This window comes from Peromyscus californicus, unplaced genomic scaffold (genome assembly GCF_007827085.1).
Source record: "Peromyscus californicus insignis strain IS unplaced genomic scaffold, ASM782708v3 Scaffold_7__1_contigs__length_154581171, whole genome shotgun sequence".
Taxonomy (NCBI): domain Eukaryota; kingdom Metazoa; phylum Chordata; class Mammalia; order Rodentia; family Cricetidae; genus Peromyscus; species Peromyscus californicus.
Window position 1 is genome coordinate 96,175,236 of NW_026294595.1, and position 13,932 is coordinate 96,189,167.

General features: G+C 40.0%; 1 protein-coding gene across 5 annotated transcripts in view; it reads right to left on the reverse strand.

Annotated features, from left to right (window-relative positions):
- The window catches only part of Frmd5 (FERM domain containing 5), a 278,946-nt gene that overhangs the window by 208,855 nt on the left and 56,159 nt on the right, over positions 1-13,932 (reverse strand). Inside the window, exon 2 of one of the 5 annotated variants that reach the window (XM_052722789.1) lies at positions 11,937-11,986. The exons of the other annotated variants lie outside the window; for them this stretch is intronic. The gene's annotated coding sequence lies outside the window, so the exon portion shown is untranslated. The remainder of the gene's footprint in view (positions 1-11,936; positions 11,987-13,932) is intronic. 5 annotated transcript variants of the gene reach the window in all.

A 13,932-nucleotide genomic window follows, 5' to 3' on the forward strand; every position in this document is an offset into this window, starting at 1 on the left:
CTTCCTTCAGAGTTAGTGCTTACACTGTTCATAAGGTACTGGGTTGTTGTTATCACCTGGAAGGGTAGGGGTAAGGATCTAGAGCCTTGGTGGACATGCTGACCGCACTCCATGCATGCCAGCTCACAGGAATGATGGGTGAGGCTGAAGTCTCATAGATGTAAGAATACACTAACTTCACCAAGGAGACCAACAGGGCTGAGTCCTGTCTAGACTGAACACCATGCTCACCCAGGCAAGTGGTGGCGGGGAGTCAGGGCTGAAGCCTTATAGTTGTACTGACCTTGCTAAGACAATGGGCAAGGCTGAAGCCTCAGAGTGGAGTCCATTTTATTCCTGGGGTGAAGTGGGGGTTAGGGGCTGAACTCTAATGGACACAATGACCTCACTGGTACAACATGCAGGGATGCAGCCTCCTAGGCACAATTATGCTCACCAGAGTGATAGGCAGGGCTGGAGCCTCCCTGGCTTGCAGATCTCAAGGTGGACAATGGGTGGGGCTGGACCTTGTGGGAAATGCTATGCTCACCAAGGACTAGCAGATGGGTTGAGACTGGAGCCCTTCTGAGCATGCAGTCCTTATTAGCACAGCTGATGGGCTGGAGCCTTTTGGCCCAACTGAATTCATTGGCAAGATGAGTGGGACTGAAGCCTCCCAGGCATTATGCTCACTGGGAGCAAATAGGTCTAGACAGAGCCTTTGAGTATGTGGTCTTCACCAAAGCAACAGGCAGGGCTCTTCCATTTTGTTTACTTTTGAAAAGCATATTCACTTCTTACAGAATCCTGGATACGATGCTTTTTATTTTCTTTCATGACTGTAAAGCTGTCACTCACTGATATGGTTTGAATCTGAGATGACAGGCTCATGCTTGAGGGCTTGTCCCCAGCTGCTGCTGCTATTTTGGAAGGCTGTGGGACCTTTGGGTAAGAGGCGGCATCTTGGCGGTCAGAAGCAGGTCACTAGAAGTAAGACTTGGAGGTCACACCGGGCGCCTGGTTTCTATGGTGCTCCACATATTCCCATCACCATTAACTGAGTTGCCCTCCTCTGACTTCCCTGCCTCAAGGCACTGAAACTGCTATGCAAAATGATCCTCTCCTCCCTTCGGTGGCTTCCGTCATACATTCTGTCACAGTGATGCAAACATAACCAAGACAACCGTCATCGTCAGCTTGCAAGGTTTCTGATGAGACTTCTACTGTGAGTTCCATCTTTGCACCTGTGTGTGTCAAGTGTCAATGTTTCATTGGCTACATTCAAGTTTTTCTTTTTCTTTTCTTTTCTTTTTTTTTCCTGGAGCTGAAGACCGAACCCAGGGCCTTGTGCTTGCTAGGCAAGTGCTCTACCACTGAGCTAAATCCCCAAACCCTACATTCAAGTTTTTCACACTATCTTTGCTTCTCAGAAATCTGAATATGACATCTCTAGGTAGGGGTATGGGCTGGGGCTACACATTGGCATTTATCTTTAGATTTTCTGAACTTCTTAGATCTGCGACTTGTTATCTTGTGTTTCATTAGGATGAACATTTATTAACTAACTATACAGACTGATGGATTTCACTGAGATGTTTCCATATATGCAACTATTCTTTGATTATGTCCATCTCCCCCTTACCCTGTCTAGACTCATTCATGCTTCTTCTCTCCCCCAAGTACTCTTTCTCCTCTGGAAGAATTCTTTTTATATTTTCATATCTGTCTGTCTGTCTTCCTTCCCTCTTTTCTGCCACTTCCACACATGCAAGAAAACTTATAATTGTTTTATAATGATTGCTTTATTTTGCTTACTCTGACGATCTTCAGGTCATGTACTTCCCTCCAATGACACCATTTTTCTTTATAAACAATACTCCATTATATCTATATTCTGTAGCTTGTCATTTGCTTTTTTTTTTTTTTTTTTTTTTTTTTTTTGGTTTTTTGAGACAGGGTTTCTCTGTGTAGCTTTGCGCCTTTCCTGGGACTCACTTGGTAGCCCAGGCTGGCCTCGAACTCACAGAGAGTCATTTGCTTTTTAAACTTCCAGCTATTTTTTTTTTGTTTTTGTTTTTGTTTTTGTTTTTCGAGACAGGGTTTCTCTGTGTAGCTTTGCGCCTTTCCAGGAACTCACTTGGTAGTCCAGGCTGGCCTCGAACTCACAGAGATCCGCCTGGCTCTGCCTCCCGAGTGCTGGGATTAAAGGCGTGCGCCACCACCACCCGGCCAAACTTCCAGCTATTATTTCGTTCAAAATTTCTTTTTTCCTTTTATTGAAAATAGATTTTCCCCTTATATAATATATCCTGGTACATTTCTCCCCCTCATATAATATATCCTGGTACATTTCTCCCCCTCATATAATATATCTTGGTGGACAGGCGGTGGTGGCACACGCCTTTAATTCCAGCACTCAGGAGGCAGAGCCAGGCAGATCTCTGTGAGTTCAAGGCCAGCCTGGTCTCCAAAGCGAGTTCCAGGAAAGGCGCAAAGCTACACAGAAACCCTGTCTCGAAAAACATATATATATATATCCTGGTACATTTCTCCCCCTCATATAATATATCCTGGTACATTTCTGCCCCTTCTACTCCTCCCATTCCCTTCCCACCTCCCCTCCACCCAGATCCACTCTCTTTCTGTCTCTCACTAGAAAACAAACAGGCTCCTAAGGGATAATTAAAATAAAATAAATAGTAAAATAAAACCAAAACATTGGAATTGGACAAAACAAACAAAAGAAAAAGAGCCCAAGAAAAGGCACAAGAAACAGAGAGACTCACTCATCTGCACACTCAGGAATCCCATAAAAACACTAAACTAGAAGCCATAATACATAAACAGAGGCCCTGGTGCAGATCCATGCAGGCCCTGTGCATGCTGCCTAGCCTCTGTGAGTTCATTTGTGCTTCGATCACGTTGATTTAGGGGGATTTTTTTTAATGTCCTCCATCCCCTCTGGCTCCTACACTTTCTGCCTCCTCTTCTTCAGGGTTCCCTGAGCCCTGAAAGGAAGGATTTGACAGAGACATCCCATTTAGGGCTGAGTGTTCCAAGGTCTCTCATCTTCAGCATAATGTCTGGCTGTGGATCTCTGTATTTGTTCCCTGCTGCAGGAGGAAGCTTCTTTGATGATGACGGCTGAGCAAGGTACTGATGATTGAGTGTAGCAGAATGTCACTAGGAGTCATTTTATTGCTACTTAAAAAAAAAAGAAGAAGAACAACTGTGGTAGTTGATTTTACCCTAGGTTCCTGGGCTATCTAGTCTCAGGTTTTTGGTCACACAAGCAGTATAGAATTGGGTATGGGTTCAACCTTGTGTAGTGAGCCTTAAGTCAAATCAAATATTGGTTGGTTACTCCCACAAGCTTTGTGCCAGGCAGGACACTATGGCCAATTCAAGGGTTTGTGGCTGGCTTGGTGTTTATGTTTCTCTTTTGGTAGTGTGCAGAGTACTCATATACTAAGGATGTTAGAACACAGGGGTGAAGTCTCTAAATAGATGCCAGCTTGACTTCTCCATGTTCAATGAGTTGTGTAGGTAATGTCTTCAGCAATGGGGCCTTGCCAGTAGTTTGTGGAGAGCAACCTACAGTCTTGGCAACAGCCTGGGTTGTTTGGGGATTCCCATGGGACCCCTTTGGCCAATGACTCAATTAGATGTAACCCAATTTGGGGACTGGAAGCTTCATTTGGTGACAAAAGATGTCCAATTGGGGCTCTGTCTCCCCCATTATTTGGGGATCTCAGTTGGACCGTTTTCATATATATTTAGGAAGCTTCTAGTGTATTGGTTTTGCTAACTATACCTCAAATGGCCCTTAATTTTAGCTATCTCTTCCCGTATTCTCTCCCTTGTCCTCCTCTTCCTTCATTCTCCCGACTTGATCCTTCTGTTCCAGCCCCCCATCAACCCATGACTATCTATTCTAGTTCCCTTTCCCAACAAGATTTAGCCATCCCATCTTGTCCTTTACTCTATACCTAACCTTTGTGGTTTTATGGGTTGTAGCTTGATTATCATTGACTTAACAGCTAATATCCACAAATAAGTGAATACATATCGTATTTATCTTTCTGGCTCTGGGATACTTATTAAAGATTTTTTTTGTAAGTTCATTCATTTGCCTGCAAATTTCATGATGTCATTGTTTTCAATGGCTGAGTAGTACTCCATTGTGTATATGTACCACATTTTCTTTATCCATTCTTCAGTTGAGGGACAGCTAGGTTGTTTCCAGTTTCTGGCTATTATTAAGGGAGCAACAGTGAACAAGGCTGAAAAGTGTCTCTGTGACAGGATGAAGCATTTTTGGGTACATGCTCAAGAGTGGGTATATCCCGGATCTTGTAGTAGACTGATTCCCATCTTCCTGAGGCACTGATTTCCACAGTGACTATACTCCCACCAGCAATGGACGAGTGTTCCCCTTATTCCACATCCTCACCAGCATGAGCTGTCACTTGTTTTATTGATCTTAGACATTTTGGCCAGTATAAAATGAAATTTCAAAATAGTTTTGATTTGCATTTCCTTGATGGCTAAGGATGTTGAATGTTTCTTTAAGTGTTTCTCAGCCATTTGAATTTCTTCTATTGAGAATTCTGTTTAGATCTGTAGCCTGTTTTTTTTATTGGTTTGTTTTCTTGATACCTGGTTTCTTAAGTTCTTCATAGATTTTGGATATTAGCCCTCTATCAGATGTGTAGTTGGCAAAAATGTTTTCCTATTCTGCAGGCTGCCACTTTGTCTGAATGACAATGTCCGTTGCCATGCAGAAACTTTTCAGTTTCACAAGGTCCCAATTATTAATTGTTGATATTAGTGCCTGTGCTAATGGTGTTCTGCTAGGAAGTCTTCCTGTGTCACCGAGTTCAAGGCTATTCCACACTTTCTCTTCTATCAGGTTCAGTGTATCTGGCTTACGTCGAGGTCTTTGATCCAACTGCAGTTCAGTTTTGTGCAGGGTGAGAAGTATGAATCTATTTGGATTCTTCTCCATGCAGCCATCCAGTTTGACCACCACCATTTGCTGAAGATGCTGTCTTTTTTCTAGTGTGTATTTCTGGTTTCTTTATCAAAAATCTGGTGTCTGTAGGTATGTGGATTTATGTATGGGTCTTCAATTCAATTCCATTGATCAACATGTCTGTCTGTGTACCAATACCATGCTGTTTTTATTATTATAGCTGTGTAGTACAACTTGAAATTGGGGGATACCTCCAGCAGTTCTTTTATTGTTCAGTATTGTTTTAGCTATCCTGGATTTAAATTGCTCATCTGATCTTGATTTAACTTTGGTTAGTGGTATGTACTGAGAAAATTATAGATTTCTTTTAGATTTTCCAATATGATGGAGTTCAAGTTTTTAGAATATGTTCTTAGGATCTCTGGACTGCCTCAGTGTCTGTTGTTGTGCCTCCTTTTTCAGTTCCAGTTTTGTTAATTTGGATATTCTCTCTCTGCCTTTTGGTTAATTTGGATAAGGGTTGTAAATATTACTGATTTTTTCAAAGAACCAACTCTTTGGTTCATTCTTTGTATCGTTTGTTTGTTTGTTTCTATTTTATTGATTTCAGCCCTGAGTTTGATTATTTCCTGCCATCTACTCCTCTTGGGTGTGATTTCTTCTTTTTGTTCTAGCGCTTTCAGGTGTGCTGTTAAGTTACTAGTATGAGATCTCTCCAGTTATTTTTATGTAGGCCTTTAGTGCCATGAACTTGCCTCTTAGAATCACCTTCATCGTGTCCTGTAAGTTCGGGTGTGATGTGTTTTCATTCTCTTTCAATTCTAGAAAGTTTTAATTTTTTTCTTAATTTCTGTCTTGACCCATTTTCATACAGTAGTGGGTTGCTCAGTTTCTATGAGTTTGTAAGCTTTCTGTTGTTTCTACTGTTGTTGATATCCAGTTTTAATCCATGGTGGTTAGATAGGATGCAGGGTGTTATTTCAATTTTCTTGTATCTGTTGAGACTTGCCTTTGTGTCCAAGCATGTGATCAATTTTGGAGAAAATTCCATGAAGTGTAGAGAAGAAGATACAGTCTTTTGTGTTTGGGTGAAATATCTGTAAATATTTGCTAAGTCCATTTGGTTTATAGTGTCAACTCCAGCATTTCTTTGTTTAGTTTTTGTCTCGATGACCTCTCTATTGGTCAGGGTAGGGTCTTAAAGTCTCCCACTATCAGTGTGTGAGGGTCAATATGTAATTTAAGCTATAGTAATGATTCTTTTATGAGTTTGGGTGCCTTTATGTTCGATGCATGAATGTTAAGAACTGTAATGTCCACTGGTGGAATTTTCCTTTGATGATTTTTTGTGTATCTCAGCGTCCTTATATTGAATACCAGGCATCACATAGGAGACTTCTAACGACCTAGACCCTGGGTAGTTTCCAGTCTCATGCTTACAGGAATTGTGTATTTTATTTGCTGTTCATCTAACAACAACGGCTTTGCACCAATTGATTTCATCAAGGTTCATGCCACCCCACTAACGGTTTATGGTCTTTTCCACAAGGGCAAGGTACAGGTGGAGAGTTTCTTCCCAAACAACACCTGTTTCCTCTCCCACGGTGCAGAACCAAGAGCTCTCTGAATTCCCACCCTGTACCCAGCTCTTTCCCATACAGAGGTTCCTGAATATAAAACTGTAGCTAGGTATAGGCTCCCTTTGTATCTTAATCTCCTACATATCCTATATTCTCAGATCAACTCAAACTTAAAAAAAATTGCAAGTTTTAGCTGGGGGCTAGAGATATGGCTCAGCAATTAAGAACATTTGCTGCTCTTCCGAAGGACCCAGGTCTGATTCCAGCACTCACAGGTAGGCTCATAAACATCCATAACTCCAGTTGTGGGGAGAGGGGTATAACGCTTTCTTCTGGCCTCCGTGGGCACTGCACACACATAGTGCACATGTGGGCAAAATACATACACACACACAAAAAAAATAAATAAAATAAAAAAAGAAAGAAAAGATTTCTTTAAGTTTTAGCTGAATTCTTGTTGTTTGTATGGTGGTCTCTTCTAAATCCCATGTTCTACCACTTGTAAGTGAGAGCTAGCTCCCTATTCTTGTTGGAAGTTACTCTATTTTCTGGACTTTTATCTAGTTAGTTGATTGCTCTGATAGGTCCACTAACATCTGACTTTTTCTGGTTTGTGATATGAGAGCAACATTTCTTCCAGATTTCTTCAGTCCAGGAGTAAATGTGTCCTGACTTGACTATTTCTGAATACTATAGGTGTTACTATTTCATAAATATTAAATAATTTCCTGTGCTCTTCCCATCTGTTTTAGAGATTTTTATACCCAGTGCTATCATACATAAAGAACAAATTTGGATTTTGGAGTACATATCCTAATAAGCAGGTATTTACCAATTATGGTGTCCCAAGTTATTTTGAAGTTGCTACCATTGTTACTCAGACAAGTTATTAATGCTTCCTTTATGCAAGACTTCATGAATTTTACAAATGTGAACTAGCTCTGTAGACAAGGCTGGCCTTGAACTCATAGATTCACCTGCCTCTGCCTTCTAAGTGCTAGGACTAAAGGCATGTGCCACCACTCTGGGCACAAACACCTTTTCTATTATCCTTCTCTAGACTCTGTGTTTTTATTTCTCCTCATATTCCTAACCCTGACATTTGAAGGTTAGCACTAATATCTTTCACAAAGGCACACAGTGCTCTCTGGCCATCTGATCTTCCTCAGATTACAGAATAGCTCTAACTTCAATATCCCCATTTGCAAAGTGAAAATAATAGTGTGAGAAATTAAGTGGAAATGTATTATCTTTGAAGAGTGCTTGGCTATCATTGTCGTTTTGAATCATTAATAGCTAATTAAATATTATATTTATAGCCAGTTGTAGAAAGATTCACGTATCAGTTTAAAAGTCAAGCATATAACCTCTATTATAATGTTACTTCCAAAGGAAAACCAATTTAAACTTAAAAATCATTTCCACTCAAAATATCTTTTCCAGGAATAAAGCTGGGTGTAATTTTGAGGTCCTCCCATGCACTACAAAATACTTTTTCTTTCTTATTTTAATTTTCATGTGCACATATATATGTAGAACACATATGTATGTATGTCTATGTGTGTTGCTATATATATATGAGCACCGTGGTTGGTGACTGCGTCAGCACATCTGGCCTTCCATCTGCAGCAGGGACAGTGCCAGGCATAATGCTTAGCTCATTTTTTTTTCTTGGAGAAACTCTATTACCCACTCATATATTTCACTAACTCTAAAAGAACCAAGCAAACGAGCTGATGGTTTTGGTAATTAAAAAACTCTCTGCCAGCATGCATTTTCAGCAATTGCCAAAGTTATTGCAGAGTGATAAATTGCTTCTACTAGAGCTTAATCATTTTATTTCTCTTCATCTTCAAGTTTCACCCTGTCTATAAACACAAGCCCAGAGAATATTCTAGTACAGCAACTATTAACATTTTTGGGATGCTGACAGGGTATGCATCCCTTTGTTAACGTAATCATCAGGGCAAACAAGTCAAAGACAGTTTTGGAACAAAAGACATGAACCATTTTTAACATCCACAGGACACTTCTTCCACATGAAGACATGTCTATTTGTCCAATAGCATTTAGATAACCACATATCAGATGCTATTCTCATATTTTTGAAATTTAAAATCAAGTTTTAGGATAGTAATTACTGTATATTAGTGCTAACTAAAGCATGTACTATACAAATGCAATGTTCATTTTAGGCTTCACGGTAAACACTTTTCTCATCCTAAATTGCTTTAAACCATTAAAATGAGTCTGCTGAATTTTCTGTAACAGAGTGAAGTTCTAATTACACACACACACACACACACACACACACACACACACACACACAGAGAGAGAGAGAGAGAGAGAGAGAGAGAGAGAGAGAGAGAGAGAGAGAGAGAGAGAGAGAGAAGGAATCTATTAATTCAGCTAAAATGCACCAACACCTTTTAAGATTCCAAATAGATGCCCCGAATAAAGGCACCCATGGTTCCTTTCCACCTCTATGAATTTCATTGTCTTTGGGCATGAAAGAGTTAGATTTCAATTTCAATTCCAAAACATTTAGAGTTGCTCTTAATCCTTTGAAGAAGCAGAAGATAAGACCTGGTTTCTAATCTTCCTGAAAGAGAAAATTGCTACTTCTGGTCCAGTCTCCATTCTCAGTCATATGAAGAGCATCTGGCAGACAAAGAAAATTCACCAACTGGTATTTTAGAAGTCAACAAGACAGAACCAATATGCCAGAAAAATGATTTGTTGACTACTTCTTTCCCTTTACACAAAAGTGGCAGAAAATTCCTGAATACAGACGTAGACTGTATTTTTCATTCCTCCGAAGTCTGCATCCCTGCTTAAGTGTAGGGGAATTATAACTTCTAATAAAGGTGATTTTATCCAAAAGTTTTACTGTCTTATGTCTTTATAAATCATTTCAAATGGGACTAAAAGCCTGTAGGGACTGGAGGAACCCCTGGTATTTTGTTCACTCACTCAAAATTTGAATTCAACTTTTCCAATGTTTTGAAGAAATACTAAAAAAGAAAAAAAAAAAAAACCCAGCAGGAAAGGAATCCCCTCCTTACCATCCATCTCACCCTCACTGCCTTTTCCCTTAAAATGAAAAGGGTCCATTGACAAGTTTAGTACCATTAGTGAGTATCCTCATGTTTAGCCAGATAAGAGGGCCTTGCGTGAATGGCTGTGTGAAAAAAAAAAATCTCTTTTTAACTTGAGCCCCCACCTCACCCCCTACCCCCCATCCCACTACCCTAGGAGCCAACAGCAAGAGTGTATTGTCTAGACAGAGGGAGCAAGTTACAGAGAAGAATTTGGCAACAGTTACTCAGCAGTGTCCAGGAAAATGGATACTGATGCACAGGCATGATGATGCTCAGAGGTGGAGGTTCTCCATTAGAAAGCTAGCTTAAAATGTCTGTTCACTGAGGTTACGATGACATCCATCTCTTTTAGTATCTTTGGCTACATCTCCTCTGATTCTCTGGTAATCAAAACACTTCACAATTACTAATGAGATCAGAAAAAACAAAAGGCAGACCTAAACTGATGGACCCCCATGGGGACACTGTAAGACCCCAATAAACAAAGGTCACTCTTCTGGACTCTTTGGTCTAACTTCAGCATTAGCTACTTAGAAAACACTTGGCATATTCATCAAGGGCCAGGTATTAGTCTCATGTTTCCACTCTATACTTCTTCTGGGTTACAATATCAATATAGCAGGACATATTTACAAGATTGAAAAAAAAATCACAAAATTACATATACCCTTTTAAAAAAAGCTGATAGAATATGGTTATAATTGAAAACAAAGGTTGCAAAAGCTACATAATGTAGATCATGAACTCAGGCAGCTATAGGATCAGGAAAGAATCCAATACCAAAAGCAGATCAGCTCAAGTGGCATCAGGGATGATGGAGCCTGGGTGCACTGGCAGCCACTACAGAGCTCTGGCCATTTAGTGCCACAGAGGAAGGTAGACCCAAAGTCATCTGATGTTTTTCAAGAGAAGCTAGTATTCATGCCATCTCTATGAAATACTTTGACATTTAAGTATTAGCAATTATATTCCATTTTTAAATTTTTGAATGAAAGTAACTTCAACAGACCCACTATAAACAATGAGACTGAAGCTATAATTCAAAGTCTCCCCACAAACAAAAGTCCAGGACCAGATGGATCCACTGCTTAATTCTATCAAACTTTGAAGGGAGACCCTAATACCAGTTCTTCTCAAACTGCTTCACGAACTATAAAAGGAAGGAACACTACTGAAAACATTATGAAGCTGATATTAATTATCCAGATAACCAAAACACAACAAAAAAAAAATGAAAACTACAGACCAGTTTCCCTGCTGAATGCAGACACAAAAATTCTCAACAAAACTGTTGCAAACTGGATTTAAGAGCGTATTAAGACGATCACACATCCTGGCCAGGTTTCATCACAGGGAGATAAGCCGACATATACAAACTGATGAAATAATATAAATAACCCTAAGGACAGAAAACATATGATCATCTCGACAGATACAGAAAACGCATTTGACAAAGTTCAACATGCCTTCATGATAAAAGTTTTGGAGAAATTAGGAATAGATGGTATGATGGTTTGAATGAAATGGCCCTCATAGGCTCATGTTTGAATAGTTGGTCCCCAGTTAGTGGAACAGTTTGGGAAGGATTAGGAATGGCCTTGTTAGAGTAGGCGTGACCTTGTTGGAGGGCACTGAGAGTGGGCTTTAAGTTTTCAAAAGCCCATACCCAGCCCAGTGTCTCTCTCTCTCCCTTCAGATCAGGATGTAAAACCCTCAGCTACTGTTCTAATGCCATGCCTGTCTGCTTCCCAGTATGATGATAAGAGATTAACTGTCCCCAAAGTGTAAACAAGTCCCCAATTAAATGCTTTCTTTTTATAAGTGTTGCTTTGGTCAGGGTGTCTCTTCATAGGAATAGAACAGTAACTAACAAAGATGGATCATACCTCAAAACAACAAAGGTTATACACAACAAACGTATAGCCAACGTGTTACTAAGTGGAGAAAACTGAGGGCATGTCCTCTAAAACCAGGAAGGAGACAAGGATGCCCACTCTCTCCACTTTCATTCAATTGAGTGCTCAATAGAGCAGTAAGACATAAGAAAAATATCAAAGGGATAAAAATGAAAAGAAATTCAATATCCCTGTTTGCAGGTATCATGATTCTATACTTAATATATCCCATATATTCTACCAGAAAACTCTTAGATTTAATAAACATTTTCAGTAAAGTTAAAAAATACAAAATCAACAACACATAAAAAAATCATAGCTTTTACATATACCAATAACAAAATTGTTGAGAAATTAAGAAAAGTATTCCATGGCAAACGAAATTATTAGCAGGGTGATAACTTACAGAATGGGAGAAATTCTTTGCCAGCTCTGCTTCAGAAATAAGGCTAATATCTAGAAAATATAAAGAATTACAAAAACTGAAGAAGAAAGTAAAACTGTCAGAAAACAATTGGGTTAATGAAATAAGCAGACAGTTCTCGAAAGCAGAAACCCAAATAGCAAATATATCTAAGAAATACTTAACACTCTTGGCCATCAGGGAAACGCAAATTAAAAGTACATTTGCGATTCTATCTCATCCCACTCAGAACTCCTATCAAGAACAAAGACACCAACAAGCGCTGCTGAGGATGTGGGGAAAGAGGAGTCCTTTATCACGGCTGGTAAGACGACTACAGCTTTCTGAACATCAGTGTGCAAGCTTCTCAGATCAAAGTGAAAACAGGACTTCCGTATGTGGAGTTGGAAAGTATTACATTAGGTGAGGTAACGCACACTCAAAAGACAGAAAGTGTATGTTCTCTCTCATATGGGGGTCCTAGCTTATAAGGTCAATATATACACGTATATGTGGGAATTCGTGTGAATTCAGATTTGAACCTGGCAAGGAGAGGGCAAGAGGAAGGAAGAGAGGCATTGAGGAAGGGGGAAGGGCAATGCACAGCATGAACGTGGAGGGCAATGCACAGCATGAATGTGGAGAAGACTATGAAGGCGTTAGGGAGACGGGGAGATGCGGGAGGATAATCAACAGCACACAGGTACTGTCTGAAGGTGTCATAGTGCACCCTAATACTGCATATGCCTAAAAAAAAATATTAAACAGATGAGCCCAGAGGTGGAAGCCAGGACTAAAAAAAAAATCTATTTTTTAATAAAAAGTGAAAACAGAAAAAAACTAATGTTAACTGGCCAAACAAAAAGTTGTTTGTATCTTAAATTTAGTGTGAAACTTACCAGTTTGAATTCAGATATGCAATTTGAAAATACTTATTACTTTCAAAAACAGAAAAACTGCAATGCAATTCCAATTATACAAACACGACATATTCTTCTCATAAACGGAGATGTATCAAAACTATCCAGGTGGGTTATGTGTAACATAACCCGGTAATAAATTTTGTTACCAACATCCAGAAAGAGTAGTCATCTTGAGGACTCGGGAACTTATGTCACAATTAATTTCGTTCTTTTACATCTAGGACTGACATAAAATCAACTCAACGAACTCCAGGTCTTAATATGCTCACGCTGCCAATGTGTTCAGACCTTTAATAACATTCTGCTTCAATCATATGTCGAAGAGAGATATGCAATATACATAAAGTAATAAAAGCTAAGATGGAATTGGGAGAGACTGCACATACCCCAACCTTTTCCTGTCCCAGATGGAATCAAGGGAAGTAATTCATATTCAAATTTTAGTGGAAACAAAGGCAAATGCCAAGCAGATTACAAAACCTTAGAACTTCTCAAAGGAAGAAAGGCAGGTGAAATCAAATCTGAGAGAAAAATGAGAGAAGACCTTGGCTCTCAACACTGCTGGCAAAAACATTCTGCGATGGGAAATTTCACTGAGTCCCAAGTGCAGCTGAATGAGGGGCAGATGAGTGCCCCCCCAAGCTCGTGCTTACAGAGACTAGCCCTGCCCCATCCATTCTACTTGACCCCCAGTCCTGCTCATTGTGACCGTGGCTTGGGGAGCATGCTCACTAGAAATGGTAGGAAGAGAAGACAACTAGAGGAGATAAAAGGATGTTGTAGCTTACAGGCCTTCCTCAGTCGGCACCTGTACCTATCACGGCTGTGAGGCTCCTTTTAAACTCTGTCAAGGACAGACAAAGATGGCAGATGGGCATGCGGCTGCCAGAACAACATATTCTCACGACCTGGATAACGGATAAAGAAGGAACCAGCTGCTTGCAACTGATCGGGTTTGGAAGCCAGGGAGAAAGATTAGCACTCACCTTTGTGCTTGGCTCTCAAGTGATGCTGCTGATCTCTTTTTGTGCACACTCTTCCTCCTCTGAGCCAAGGAAATGGAATTCTTGGCTCCT